Raw genomic sequence first — 14,411 nt, 5'->3', positions numbered from 1 at the left:
GTGGGGGCCTGGTGGAGGCTGCCCCTGGTGGCTGGGGGGTGGGGGTGGTGGGAGACATGAGTCGGACATGGGTGGGGGCCTGGTGGAGGCTGCCCCTGGTGGCTGGTGGGTGGGGGTGGTGGGAGACATGGGTGGGGGCCTGGTGGAGGCTGCCCCTGCACTGCTGGGGGGTGGGGGTGCTGGGAGACATGGGTGGGGGCCTGCTGGAGGCTGCCCCTGCACTGCTGGCGTGTGGGGGTGGTGGGAGACATGAGTCGGACATGGGTGGGGGCCTGGTGGAGGCTGCCCCTGGTGGCTGGTGGGTGGGGGTGGTGGGAGACATGGGTGTGGGCCTGGTGGAGGCTGCCCCTGGTGGCTGGGGGGTGGGGGTGGTGGGAGACATGGGTGGGGGCCTGGTGGAGGCTGCCCCTGGTGGCTGGTGGGTGGGGGTGGTGGGAGACATGGGTGGGGGCCTGGTGGAGGCTGCCCCTGCACTGCTGGGGGGTGGGGGTGCTGGGAGACATGGGTGGGGGCCTGCTGGAGGCTGCCCCTGCACTGCTGGCGTGTGGGGGTGGTGGGAGACATGAGTCGGACATGGGTGGGGGCCTGGTGGAGGCTGCCCCTGGTGGCTGGTGGGTGGGGGTGGTGGGAGACATGGGTGGGGGCCTGGTGGAGGCTGCCCCTGGTGGCTGGGGGGTGGGGGTGGTGGGAGACATGAGTCGGACATGGGTGGGGGCCTGGTGGAGGCTGCCCCTGGTGGCTGGTGGGTGGGGGTGGTGGGAGACATGGGTGGGGGCCTGGTGGAGGCTGCCCCTGGTGGCTGGTGGGTGGGGGTGCTGGGAGACATGGGTGGGGGCCTGCTGGAGGGTGCCCCTGGTGGCTGGGGGTGCAGGGGGACATGCGTTGGTGGGCAGTAGTGCTAGTTGATATGTGGGTTGGCTGGTGGGCATGGGCATGGTGGATGGGGTGCCTGCAGGACATGTGCTGGGTAGGCCCCTGTGGTGTGAGCCACCTGCAGGGGCCGTGGAGGGTGTAGAGGGTACACCTGGGAGGACCCACACGTGCAATTCACGTGTGCTGCTCCCCGCGCACCCCTGTAATACACATACCCCGCTCAATCGCGTGTGGAACTTCCCGCGCACCCCCGGAATACACGTACCCCACTCAATCGCGTGTGGAACTTCCCGCGCACCCCTGAAATCCACGTACCCGGCCAAATCGCGTGTAGAACTTCCCGCGCACCCCTGAAATCCACGTACCCGGCCGAATCGCGTGTGGAACTTCCCGCGCACCCCCGGAATACACGTACCTCGCTCAATCGCATATTTGACTTCCGGCGCACCCCCAAAATACACGTACCCCGCTCAATCCCGTGTGTAACTTCCCGCGCACCCCCGGAATACACGTACCTCGCTCAATCGCGTGTGGAACTTCCCGCGCACCCCTGAAATCCACGTACCCGGCCAAATCGCGTGTGGAACTTCCCGCGCACCCCTGAAATCCACGTACCCGGCCGAATCGCGTGTGGAACTTCCCGCGCACCCCCGGAATACACGTACCTCGCTCAATCGCATATTTGACTTCCCGCGCACCCCCGAAATACACGTACCCCGCTCAATCCCGTGTGTAACTTCCCGCGCACCCCCGGAATACACGTACCTCGCTCAATCGCGTGTGGAACTTCCCGCGCACCCCTGAAATCCACGTACCCAGGCCCATCGCGTGTAGATTTTCTCGCGCACCCCTGTAATACACGTACCCAGGCCAATCGTGTGTAGATTTTCTCGCGCACCCCTGAAATCCACGTACCCAGGCCAATCGCGTGTAGTCTTTCTCGCGCACCCCTGAAATCCACGTACCCAGGCCCATCGCGTGTAGATTTTCTCGCGCACCCCTGTAATACACGTACCCAGGCCAATCGTGTGTAGATTTTCTCGCGCACCCCTGAAATCCACGTACCCAGCCCAATCGCGTGTAGATTTTCTCGCGCACCCCTGTAATACACGTACCCAGGCCAATCGCGTGTAGAATTTGTCGCGCACCCCTGAAATCCACGTACCCGCTCAATCGCGTATTTAACTTCCCGCGCGCCACTTTTTTGATGCGCTGGGACTCTACCGCCTGCCTTCGTGTGGCGGCCGTGTTTCAGCTTGTGCGTGTCTTTGGCTGTGCGTGGCTTTGCCCTATTCGGTTCCATGAATACGTGTGGTTCGAGTGCGTGTGGGCGTTCCGTCTGCTTCCCTGCAGTACATCCCCAGTTACGCCCTTATTTTCGCGCGTTGTTCCCCATTCCGCGCGTTACGCCCCATGTCCCGCCCACTTTCTGGTGTGTGCGCTGCGGTTGTGCGCTTTCACTGTGCGCGTCGCGCACGCCTTTCACGATGTTGCAGTGACGTGTGCGCCATTCACGGGTTTGGCGCACATCCCGAGGAAGACACGCGCAGGGACTTCCATGAATCGCACGCGTGCGCGTGCGCCTCTTTTTTTCCGCTTGCGCCTGCTTGCGCCTGCTTGCGCCTGCTTGCGCGTAGATTTTCGGCGCACGTTTGTTCCATGAATCGGCCCCTAAATATTATATAGCTCTAGACAACTAAATCATGCTAGCAGACTGTGCCATCACATAATTTAGCAAAGAAACCATAAACTCGTTCCATCCACTTCTAGATCATACTAACTTTCAATCACTGTAGAAACTCTGTAAATAATGATCGCTTATGTGTCATTGGTCACACTAAAGTTAAGGGGCCTTTCTCCTGACATCTCTGGCTTTATTGTTTTTACTTTGCCACCCACACCACACCATGCTAGTAAAACCATCACCCATCAATGGCTCATAGTTTCTGAATTAGATTCCCATATTACGAAAATTGTCAATGAACTCCAACTTCTAAAAATGTGTGAAGAATATGTTTATAAAATAGTTAGCGAACCATGGCAATATTCCTTATTCAGATTGGAAAATGATTTGCATAAATTTTAGAAAAAATGGTCTACACGTATTAAATCATTTGCCAGAGGTGTTAATTCTTTGCCCTATGACTTCTGCTGCTGGTATATAAATGTGTATGTTTATTTAGAAAATAATCAATTCATTATGTACAGTAAAAGCTTTATTATCGGGAACAATTTGAAACCCAATGATGTCGGCTTAGCAAACATGAACACTTCATTTTCAGGAGACACTTGAAGACCTGGCTGTTCCCTAGAGTTAGGTTTATGGTCTTTCCATCGAAGATTTTCCCTCGAAGGTAAGTTGCATCGAATTTATTCCAACGAAAAATGTTCCATCGAATTCCCATATATAAACTGCAAAGTGTTTATGCATCGAAACCATTTCATCGAATGGGGTTTCGTTATATAAACACTGAACATTTTTTTAAATGGAAATTCCATGAAACATAACGTTACAGGGAGCCGTCCAGTGCTGCAATCTATATTTTAACACTGGACAGCTCCCTGGAAATTGGGGATTTTATTGTTTAACCCCCCCCAACCCCACTTTAAAAAAGTAACCCTTGCCCATTGCTGCAATCGTTAATGCATTTCAGCACTGGACAGCTCCCCGTAACTTATTGGGAGTTCCCCCATCCCCCCCTCAACCACCAAGAGGCCTCCCCCCTCCAATACCCCCAAACCCTATTTTCAAAAATTTCAAATTAACCCTTTCCTCAACCCATCATCGAAATTCATTCAATGAAAGTGCATTTCGATGGAAATGAATTTCAATGAATACATTTTGTTGGATTTTATTTCGATGAAAGTATTTTCGATGGCTAGACACCTCGAGTTTGACTTTTTCTGGCGGCCCACAACTGAGATCTGTTTCCACCACCTTGTTGCCTCATCTGAGGTGATTTGTTGCACTTAATAAGATTTCTACCTACCTATGTTGGATAACTGAATGCCAGTCATCTGAACCGGTTGACAAAGACAATAGGCCAGGTAAGGTAGACTCCAGCTGTTTTGCTATGTTTGCTGGTTCTAACTATAGGTTATCTGGCATAAAAACTTTGGAGATGCCAAAAAACAGAATGTGTTTGTTAAATAGGTGTTGGATAGCAATGTGTTTACTATATTTAGTTGTTAATTAACCACTTTTGTTTTCTATCTTTATTCACTCTTTCGTAATTATGTTCTATTTATTTAATGAAATGTTTTCTTGACTGTTAGTCTCACTATTATAATACAAAGAATCCCCTTTTCTACACATTTCTTCCATGTGCTACCATGCTACACATACCTATTCTGTTCTGCAGCGGCACATGTATTAAGTGTTGTGGAGCACCCCCCCACCATCAACCTCTTGCTGCAACTGTCAGTTCAGCTTACTTTACTAACCTTCATAAATGGCCCCAATTGTTTAGGCTGCAATATACGTTTTGTTTTATTTGACTGCTAGTCAGTTATTTACTGTGACCCAGAACAGGTTTACCAGGGAAAAATAACTGATGAGTTGCGAGTAAACATGTGTACAGTGCGCTGTGGGGCTTAGGAAGGGGAGAAACGTTAGACATTTAGGGCCTGATTTACTGAATACTTTGTGGGGAAAATAAGGACTTTGCAGGCCTTCTGTATGCATCCCCTCCTTTCCCCGACGATTCATGGAATCGACTTTTCAGGACTTTTCCGGACCTTCTGGCACATCTCTGCGTGCAGTTGAATACATTGTGCGAAACTCCTCCTAGAGCATGGGTGGGGCCTGCGCAGAGATAAAAATAGGGGGCGCAGTATGCATATACCCTATTATCGACAAAGAATGAGAAACAATTTGAGCATGTTGAGGGATGGGACATGGGAAGCAATGGCACCCCCAATCCACCACAAACCTAAACAAATTCATGGATTCCAACACGCAACCGTATGTCGGGAAAAGTCACAAGCAAACCCTGTAATCTGACCGTCACATGAAAGCAGGCGTAAAGCTCAACGTGCAAGGGATCCAATGCATATAAAGCATGCAATGCACACAAATGTCGCACAGCCACGATGAGCGCTGCAATAGTGGCAGCTATCGTCCATGGACACAGAAGGGGGAGGAGGATTCCCAGGCTCTGGATATTTGCTACACGCCCCACTCTATTTGGGATGCCTGAAGACCAGATTATGCCAAGTACCGGTTCCCACACCATATCATCCTAGACCTTGTCAGGGAGTGGAGGAAGACCTAGCATCACCCACCATCTGCCCCTAGACCCTTAGCCCCAATTGAAAAGGTGCAGACAGCACTACATTTCCTTGCCACTGGCTCTTTCCAGCGTACCACTGCCATAGTTGGTGGGATATCACAGTCCACAACATCCCGCTGTCTCCACCAGGTCTTGGCCTGCTTTTCATCAGGTGCATGTTTGCGTAGTCACATACATATGCTGAGAACACTGGAAGAAAGGCAGAGAGTGTGCCTGGATTTGTATGTGGTTGCACACTTTCCATGTGTACTTGGAGCCATAGACTGTGCACATGTTGTGCTACACCCCTTTACCCCCCGAATGACAGAGCACATATACCGCAAGCACTGACATTCCATCAACATGCAGGTTGTCTGTGACACAAATGGAGTGTCATGGAAGTAAATGCACATTTTCCAGGCTGCACGCATGACAGCTACATTTACCACCAGTCAATACTCTATTGTGCTCTGGCATTGCGAAAATATGGCAACACCTGGCCCATCAGGGAATAAACTGGCACTCACATGCACGTCACATGCTGAACAACAGACCATGACAATAAGTGTTAAAAACAACCATGCACACATTTTCAGGGGACAGTGCCTACACCCTATCACCGTTCATGATGATGTCATACAGGAATCCTGCTACACTGGCTGAGGTAAAATATAATGCTGCAAATGTGGCCACAAGGGGTATAGTGGAGTGCACATTCGGGGTGCTTAAATCACGTTTTCGCTCCATAGACAACTCTGGTGGGGTGTTCCTATGTGCCCCACAAGTAGTCTGTAAAATCATTATTGCAGCATGTGTACTGCACAAAGTAGCCTGATGGCATGGTGTGCCAGTCGATATGCAGGTGGGACATCGCCCTCAGCCACAGGTACCACCCTTGCCCTTGGTTGGCCAAAGGGCACAGGGAGAGGCTGCATGCAACCAGCTGGTGCAATCATACTTTATGTGAAAACCTGTTCCTGTGGAGCATACACAGTGAGACCAGAGCTCTGGTGCCATTGAATGATAAATTGGGACATATCCTCCATGACCATAACAATACCCTGAAAATGTGTGTCTCTGATAGGCAAACTGTGCGTGCACTAGACGTAATATAACATGCACCAAATACAAACACAGAAATAGCAAATGGAAACAACAGAATCCATCCAATGTTGTCAGGAAGCACATGCAGATCCCAGCCCCACCCAAATTAATTGCATCGTGGAATGAACACTAGAACTAGGGGAATGCACATGGGTGGGCATAGGGGAGGGTAAATCATGTGGGAAAAGGTGACTGGCAGGAGACATTTGGATTGTAGAAGCACATACATATTTAGGTGAAAACAACCTCTTGCTATGCAAAAGTGTCACGTACAATACATTGCATGTGGATGATATACAGAACATGAACTAACACTCTATCTGACAGTAGGCCTCAATCCTTGCAAGCTGTGTTTGAAACACAGAACAACAAGGCTTCTTCTCTTACTTGACTATCACGTCAGAAACCTCAGGCAATGCTGGGAACACACACGTACCCACACATACAAATATATCAAGTTACAGCTTTGTACAGTAAAACACAAATGCGAGAAGTCAAAAGGGAGTAGGGCCGTTGCCAATTGTGAAGGTCATACACATGGGAGCCAGGCAGCAGTACTGAGCTTCCAAAATATGAGCTGAGATTTAAGAAACAGGGACCCCCAGGATAATGGCCATCCCATTTGGATCACCAGATGCCCAGGGAGAAAGATAATGAATCCATCATGAATCAGATGGATCATTGGGACACGCAGGAACCCTAGGCCTACCCCTTGGGAGAAGTACCAGACAACGGGGGCAACAGAGAACATTACGGTCAGCCATTTGTACCAGGGAGAGCAAAGGGCAATGCCAACATCAATAACATTGCGGTGGGTAGGCCTCATAGGGGCGTCTGTGTGTCTGGGATGAGAAAACAGTCTCAATTTTTGCAAGGACCAGGATGACCCCGAAGTAGTCTACTGAGCTCGTGTTGATGGCCTTGTGCACATCACGTGGTTCCAACCCAAGATAGGGTGGAGTAATTGAAAGCCTAACTAATCATTTCACAGTTGCACAAGGTAAAGAGGCCGTCACCCATGTGTGAATAAGCTGGAGAATAAGATGAGACGGCCAATGTGAGACTGGACATTATGTGAATATAAACATGTACATAGGCGATAGACAATGAGGGTGGTGGATGAACACTGTACATGAAATGCGTCACACATGTTGACTTATATAGTCATAGCATGCTGCTTGCTAAGATTAAGACAGATATCTCTGTGGCAGTGGACTAATACCCTGTTGCCATTTCCATATTTTGTATACAAAGCAAAGTTCTTGTAGTTCCCAAAAAAGGGGGCACCAAGCCCTTTTCCCTAGTGGGCTGTTATTTCAATGTCTGTCTGTTGTGAGGTTATCCTACATTGTCCACAACAAAGCCCACAACACAAGCAACAATGTCCCCAACCACTGTAAAAGGCAGAGATCATACAAGAAGGCAGGGCACAGAGGAAACTGGCAGAAGAGAGACAAGCAGACAAGAGAAAGGAATGAGAAAAGGAGACAAAAATGACTGCCACTCACATAAAAGGGAGTAGGGAACAGGCAAGAGGAAGGCAAGGCAGAGATCACAGGGACTGTACTGAACAGGAATCAGCGTGCTGTGAACTGAAGGGAGCATTGAGATGTATTAAGCAGCAGTTAACAGGCAGCAAAATATCTGCTGATGTGCCGTGCATGGAACATGTCCCCATGGGGAACAACACCACCAGACCAATGGCCTGTGCCTGGTTCTGTGGTGAACATGACATTCCCCAAATGGCCTGCTATGCTCTGCTGACTGTGGATTTGTCTCTGGAAAACAACCATCTAGCCGACACCATGTTTTACAGCACCCATGAGGCCAGACCTGCTCACATCAGTACAAGGAAACAAAAGATACACCCACCACAGTGCCAGTGTCCCTTGCACCAAATACACCAAATACACCACAACAAGCGGCACTGTGAGTGCATTTGACTTACCTGCACAAGGTACCCACCTGTATGACACCCACAGCATCCCACCTGAAACACCATTGTAAACTTGCAAAGATCTACATTGCATCAATGTAAAAACACTGGACAGCCAAGTCAACTTCTGTATGAAACAAGGAAATAGCCATGGACCATCCAGTGTCAACGTGCTGAAGTTTAACAAACCAAGCATCCTCAATTCTCAACATACCACTGGAAAAATTCACCAACAGAGAAATCACTAGCATCAAAGGAAAAGATTATTAGCACATGGTCCTCACTGTTTCTCCCATCTCTAACTGCTACTCTAGCTCCTATCCTATCACTCTGGTAAGAAGAAGCTCAAAAGTGATATCCTGGTTTCCAACCCAGGCCTTCCTATTGCTGATACCTACACCAGTGCTTCCTCCAGACAAACCCTTACTGACATCCTTTTTTTCGTTCCCTCTCCAGGCCTATGTACCCCCAATATGGCCTCTATTCTCTCCTCTTTCTCCTCCTCTCCCATTAATGTGGGAACTCAGTGGGAGGTCCCCCTGGCCACCTCCCACTCCTCCAAGACCATCATTAATGCCTATCTGAATGGAACTGTATTGGTTGAGGCCCCTCAGCCCAATCTCCTTCTTTTAGATAGGTGTTTCCTGCATCTTATCAAGTTCCTTCCTTCTCCTGCTACTCCTGCATACACCCCTCTGGCTCCTCTGTCACTTCCCTCTTCTGCCACCTCTCTGGCCCCCTCCTCATCTTCTCTGTACATCCCGCTACCTTCTTCCTCCGCCAACTCTATGGCACCCATTCCATCCTCTCTGTCTACTCTGCCATCTCCTTCTTTCTCCTCTTCCCACTCTCGGGCCCCTCTACCACCTCCGAAGGACGTACCTCTTGCCTGTACCCCTCCACAGAAGTCTTTCAAATGTGGCCATCTGCTGCACGTCGCTACTCTCAAGTCTCGCTTCGCTGTCAACCACTCCTCCTACATCTGCCAACTCCTCTAGGAACATGATCTGGATGTCCTCTGTCTCACAGAAATATGGTTCACGGACAGCTCAGTCACAAGTTTTGACACTCTCCCCCCGATGGTTACAAGATCCTCTCCAAACCGAGAACAAACCATCAAGGAGGTGGAGTAGCTCTCATCTTTCTGAAGTGGATCTCTGCTTCAGTCATTCCTATGCAGACATGCTCTTCCTTTGAATGCGAGGTCTGCAGGCTCTCTATCTCAACATACCTCTCTCTTACTGTGGCCACCATTTACAGGCCACCAGGGCAGGTTGCCCTCTTCCTCTATGAGTGTGCTGACCTCTCCTGCTCTATCCTTGCCTCTACATCACAACCTTTCCTCCTTGGAGACCTCAACATCCATCTGGATGCTTCTAAGCCCTCCTTGGGGCACTTTCACAATCTCTACGACTCTCTCTCTCTCTTTCTATTCTACCCTCTGGCCCAACACACTCCACCAGGCACATCCTGTATGTTCTCACCTCTTCTAACATCCCCAATTCAAACCCTCTCACCAACCCTCACTCTTCGACTGACAACTGTCTTCTCTCTTCCCAAGTGACACTCTCTGTCCCGCAGGTGAAGTCAATTCCAGCACTGCCACCCACCTTCACGGCCATCCGGCCCATGAAACATGTGTCAGTGGAGGCTTTTGTGGCTACTTTCTCACCTCCTCCTACGCCTGTGACTAACTCACACTCTGACACAGCCTTATCTAACCTGCATCTCTCTATCACTAACACTATTGATGTCCTTGTCCCTGTCATGAGGTTCCATTTGAATCCCACCTCCAAGTGCAACTCGGGTATGACTTCGACCTTGCCAACCTTAAACACAAGTGCAGGGTGGCTGAGAGGAAGTGGAGGGAATCAAGTGCATCTTCTGACAAACTGGCCTGTCGCCTGCAATACAGACTCCCTGTCCTGTCCAAGAAGAGAGCCTACATCCAAGCTTGCATTTCTGCGGCCTCTAACAACATGGCCGAACTCTTCAAAATCTGCAAGGAGCTGGCCAATCCTACTGCAGTCTCCACCTCTCCTGTTCCCTCGCAGGCCTTCTGCACAACACTGGCTTCCCACTTCCCCACTAAAACTCTGACCTCTCCTCTTTCTCTAACTCTACCTCTCTCGGCCAGTCCTCAGCCGCCTCTCCCACTCCTCTGTTCTCCTCTTTCCCGTGTTCACTCCTGATGATGTTTCTAGACACGTCTGATCCATGAAAGGATCTGTAGAGGAGGAGCCAAATGACTCTACAAGAAGTTCCGCCTCGTCTTGCCTATATGTTGGGAACCGGAAATTGCGACAAGTAAAACACCAGCAATGATGCCTATAACACGAAAAGCCTTTGAGACAAGGTATCCATTGAGAAAACATTTCTTCATGTATCCTCGGAGAGCCGATGGTCTCTTAGGGGAGTTCCCTGAAGACATGTAAAGATGAATGAAAGAGAAGATTGGTGACATCACATGAAGCAAAGGCGACGCGCAAAGAAGAAATGCCAAGAGAGAAGGTGAATAGACCTTATAGTATCTGATGACGAAGTTAAGAGTCGAGTAACCTTTCATGTGCGAAATGAAGATTACACGTTTGAAGAGCACTGAAGAAAATACAAGTTGTTTTATAAATGTTCAGATGCTGTAACACAAGTAGACTAAGTAATCGTGAAGACTGGCTAAACGCAGTGAATATACTGCAGTCGGTGTTGCCATTATATAGAATCTGGATGTTCCATGTCGCATTTTAGCAAACCAGGATCCCATGAACAGAAGGGCTGAAAGTGTGGTGGAGCAGAGAAAAACAGCTGACAATCAAGGAAGAATCGAGAAGGATGCCTGGCCCAGTGTCAAGGGCTAGGGCAGCCAAGAACAGTTTATCTATCTTCAAGATATATAAAGGACATGTGCAACGAGATGAGCCCCTGTTAAGGTGTGAGGGAAAGATGCCATGAGTGCCAAGTTTTATTCATTTAATAACATAAACTATGAGAAAAAGGAGCTCAAACACGGTCTCCTGTCACATGGTCTGGATGAAAATAGAAAATGGGCAAATTATACCAAGACTTGAAGATAAGAATGTGCTCACACTTCCTTCTATTCACAGGAGCATTGATACATTGCAAGGCCGAGTTCAAAGACAATTCATCTAGCAGAAGGCATGAGTGGTGACGGATGTGAGGGTAATTGGGTGTGGAGACATGGTCAAGTCCACCCACTAACACCTGGGGTGCCAGCTTGTGTGCTACTAGCGAGTGCAATATTCCAGAAGGGTACAAGCGTGCCAACCAATTATAGAGGGCCACGTAGCAAAGATTCCTATAGTTTGAGAGCCAATGAAAAGTGTATTTGATGACAATGAAGATGACTTGCACTAGGGGTAGGCATAGTTGTTCACCTGACTTTAGAGACCCAATCACAATCCTATCTCCATAAAAAGTATACCTAGATCTTCCCCTTAAGCCAACCACAATTCCATGTAAGTTTTTCTAGTTTGCCATGTAGTATGACATCAATGATGATAAGTTTCCACTATATACGTGTGTTTTTTATGAAATACGTTGAGATTATCCTGTGTGACGTCTGTGGATGTCCGTTGTACTCCCAGTTTTAGACAATTCAGAATAAAACAGGTTTGCTTGCCAACTTCCTGAGTCGATCTTATTATTTGGTGTAACAGTAAATTCTGCATCCCCATGCATCTAATAAAGCGCTATCTCTCTTAAAAGGGCCACAACGGGTCATGTGGTAGCAGAGATAGGATGGTTAGACCCATCGACTAGTAGGTTTCCAGAGTTTCAGACGATCGGACACCCTCTGCTATCTAGCCGGAAGATCATGACGTTTCCTGTGGAGAGAAGCCAACACAGAATACTTATAAGAAAATCGAGACGGTGGAACAGGTCCCTCTTTGTCTAAATCCCTCCTGGTTTCCATAGACGCTTTGCAGGCGGAAGGCGATTGGAGGAGGGGAGACGATACCAAAGGCCTTGAGCTGAAGAACGAATGGTGAGTAGACTGAGGGGAATGGCAAATGAAGGGGATGGGATTGTGGTAATGTAGAAAAGTAATGGGGGTTGTTTAGAAATAACGAAGAGTGTTTAAAGTATAACAAAGAGCATTTAAACTATAACGAATAGCGTTTAAAGTAAAGCGAAGAGCGCTTTGAGAGTCCGGTTTCATACCTCAAGGCAGCTCTAGAAGAAGTCATTTCAAACCCGAATAGGGGTATAAATAGGCAGCACATAAACAGGTATTTTTAGGGGCTAGATAAAGAGGAGTACCATGGTTTTAATATAAAAAAGTTGAATAGACTGTGTCTGTGTGTTGTGTATTGGAAGGAAGAGTGTTGAAGAGCGATAAGAATAAGCTGTGCAAAGTTGATGTAGAGATAAAAAGTGATTGCCTATTATCTTTGTAGGGTCATTGTCAGCACCGACCCGATGATAGATTGAGGTTATTGAAAATATAGGTTTTGAGCGGGAAATGTTGGAGCGTGCTCATATTTGTTGTTTTTCTGATATGTATCTGTGTAAATGCTGTTACGTATTGACAGTCAATTGAGACTCGTCACACTGGGAGAAGTTACTCCACTGATGCATCTTTGTAAAACACTGCCAAAACATATGCTCAAGCTCAAACAGTATAGCGCTGAATGGGTAAAGGGCACAGGAGACAAAATGCCCATGCCATGGCCGCAAGGGAATTGCTGTTAAAAGCGGTATTGCAACACATGACCACATATTTGCACTCTGCATACATGGGGAAGACATTGGAGAAGAGGCTAGCTATTTTAAGGCTCTGCAAAATGTACCAGGAGGAGAGGGAGGATCTGCCGCCTGAGGAATGAATGCTTACCCAGTGTAGGGAGGAAGGTGTTGAGCCATCTGCTCCCCTTACCATGCCAGAAGTAAATGGCAATTGTACAGAAGATATAGGACTGTATCCATTAAAGGAACTCCAGGCAGCAACAGGGTATAGTAATCCGATATATGAACTGCCTACTTATAAGCAGTGATGATAGCCCAGAAGAAACCAAGAGAAAAGAGGAGATCTTTATGATACTACAGATCAAAGAAGAGAAAAATGAACGATAGAATGAAGCAACAGATATGGAATGAGAGATCAAGAGATGGAAAGGAGAAAAGGATAGTTCATGAGATAGCACTTGTGCAAAATGAATAGATTGGAAGACAGATATTACTTAAGCTAGATGGGAAGAATACTGAAGAAGTCAGGCATAAAGAAGGTCACAAAAAGGACAAAGGAGGGGAAAGAAGACTGAAAGAGGATGAACACAAGAGAAAGAGCAGAGGCGAGAACAGATGTATCAGGAAGAGCAGCAAAAGAAGGAAGAAAGGGCAGAGGAGCAAAGAAAGTATGACAACAGACAGAGAGCAATCGAAGAACGAGATAGGCAAGAAAGTAAGCAAGAAGAGGAGGAAGGGCAGAGAATAAGGGATAAAAGGATGCAGAGATGAAGGAAAGAGGAAGAACGAAGAGCAAACAAAAGAATAGAGGCAAGAAGACAAGAAGAGGAAAGAGTTAGATGGGAGGCAAGAAAGAGAAGGGAATTAGATGAATTATTGGAGTGAAAAAGTAGACAGCGGGAACGTGATATTGAGCGCATTCAAAAAGAGTTAGTGGAACCAAATCCAGTACTACAATGGGGCAATATAGAGGTGTATCTTCTGCTAAAGGAGGCAACGCCAGGCCCATCTAAAGCAACCCTGGAAGAGAATTTTGATATAGGGAGCATTGGAGATAGGATCGATAAGGCCTATCAAGACTTAAGGGAAGGTTTCAAAATAGGAAACCGAGGGAAGGGAGATCAATCCCTGGTCCTCCACCAACAGAGCTGAGAGAGAGAGACCTATTTAGTCTTGAGCATAGAGCACTGTCTTTAGACAGGCTGAAATTAAATAAAGGCAAAGGGGATGAAAGGGAGCTAGAGAAAATGACAGGGGGGAATACTTAAGCAATAGGGGACATTAAGGGTCTCCTAGAAGCCATTCTTGGGGAAAGAGCTGATGACATTTGGGCAAGAGCAGGCTATTCAAGTGTCATGGCACAGAACACAGCGCACAATGGAGCGCCATTTAACAATTGTAGAGCAGATATCTGGAGAGCTCTCAGGGTGCAGTATCCTGAAACATCAGATATGGGTGCAATTATGGCATGTAAGATGAAAGAAGATGAAGATCGCTTGCTTACATTCAAAGTACTGAGGAAC

Source organism: Ambystoma mexicanum, chromosome 6p (genome assembly GCF_040938575.1).
Source record: "Ambystoma mexicanum isolate Mex_15411 chromosome 6p, UKY_AmexF1_1, whole genome shotgun sequence".
Classification (NCBI taxonomy): Eukaryota; Metazoa; Chordata; class Amphibia; order Caudata; family Ambystomatidae; genus Ambystoma; species Ambystoma mexicanum.
Note: the sequence above shows the minus strand (reverse complement) of the source record.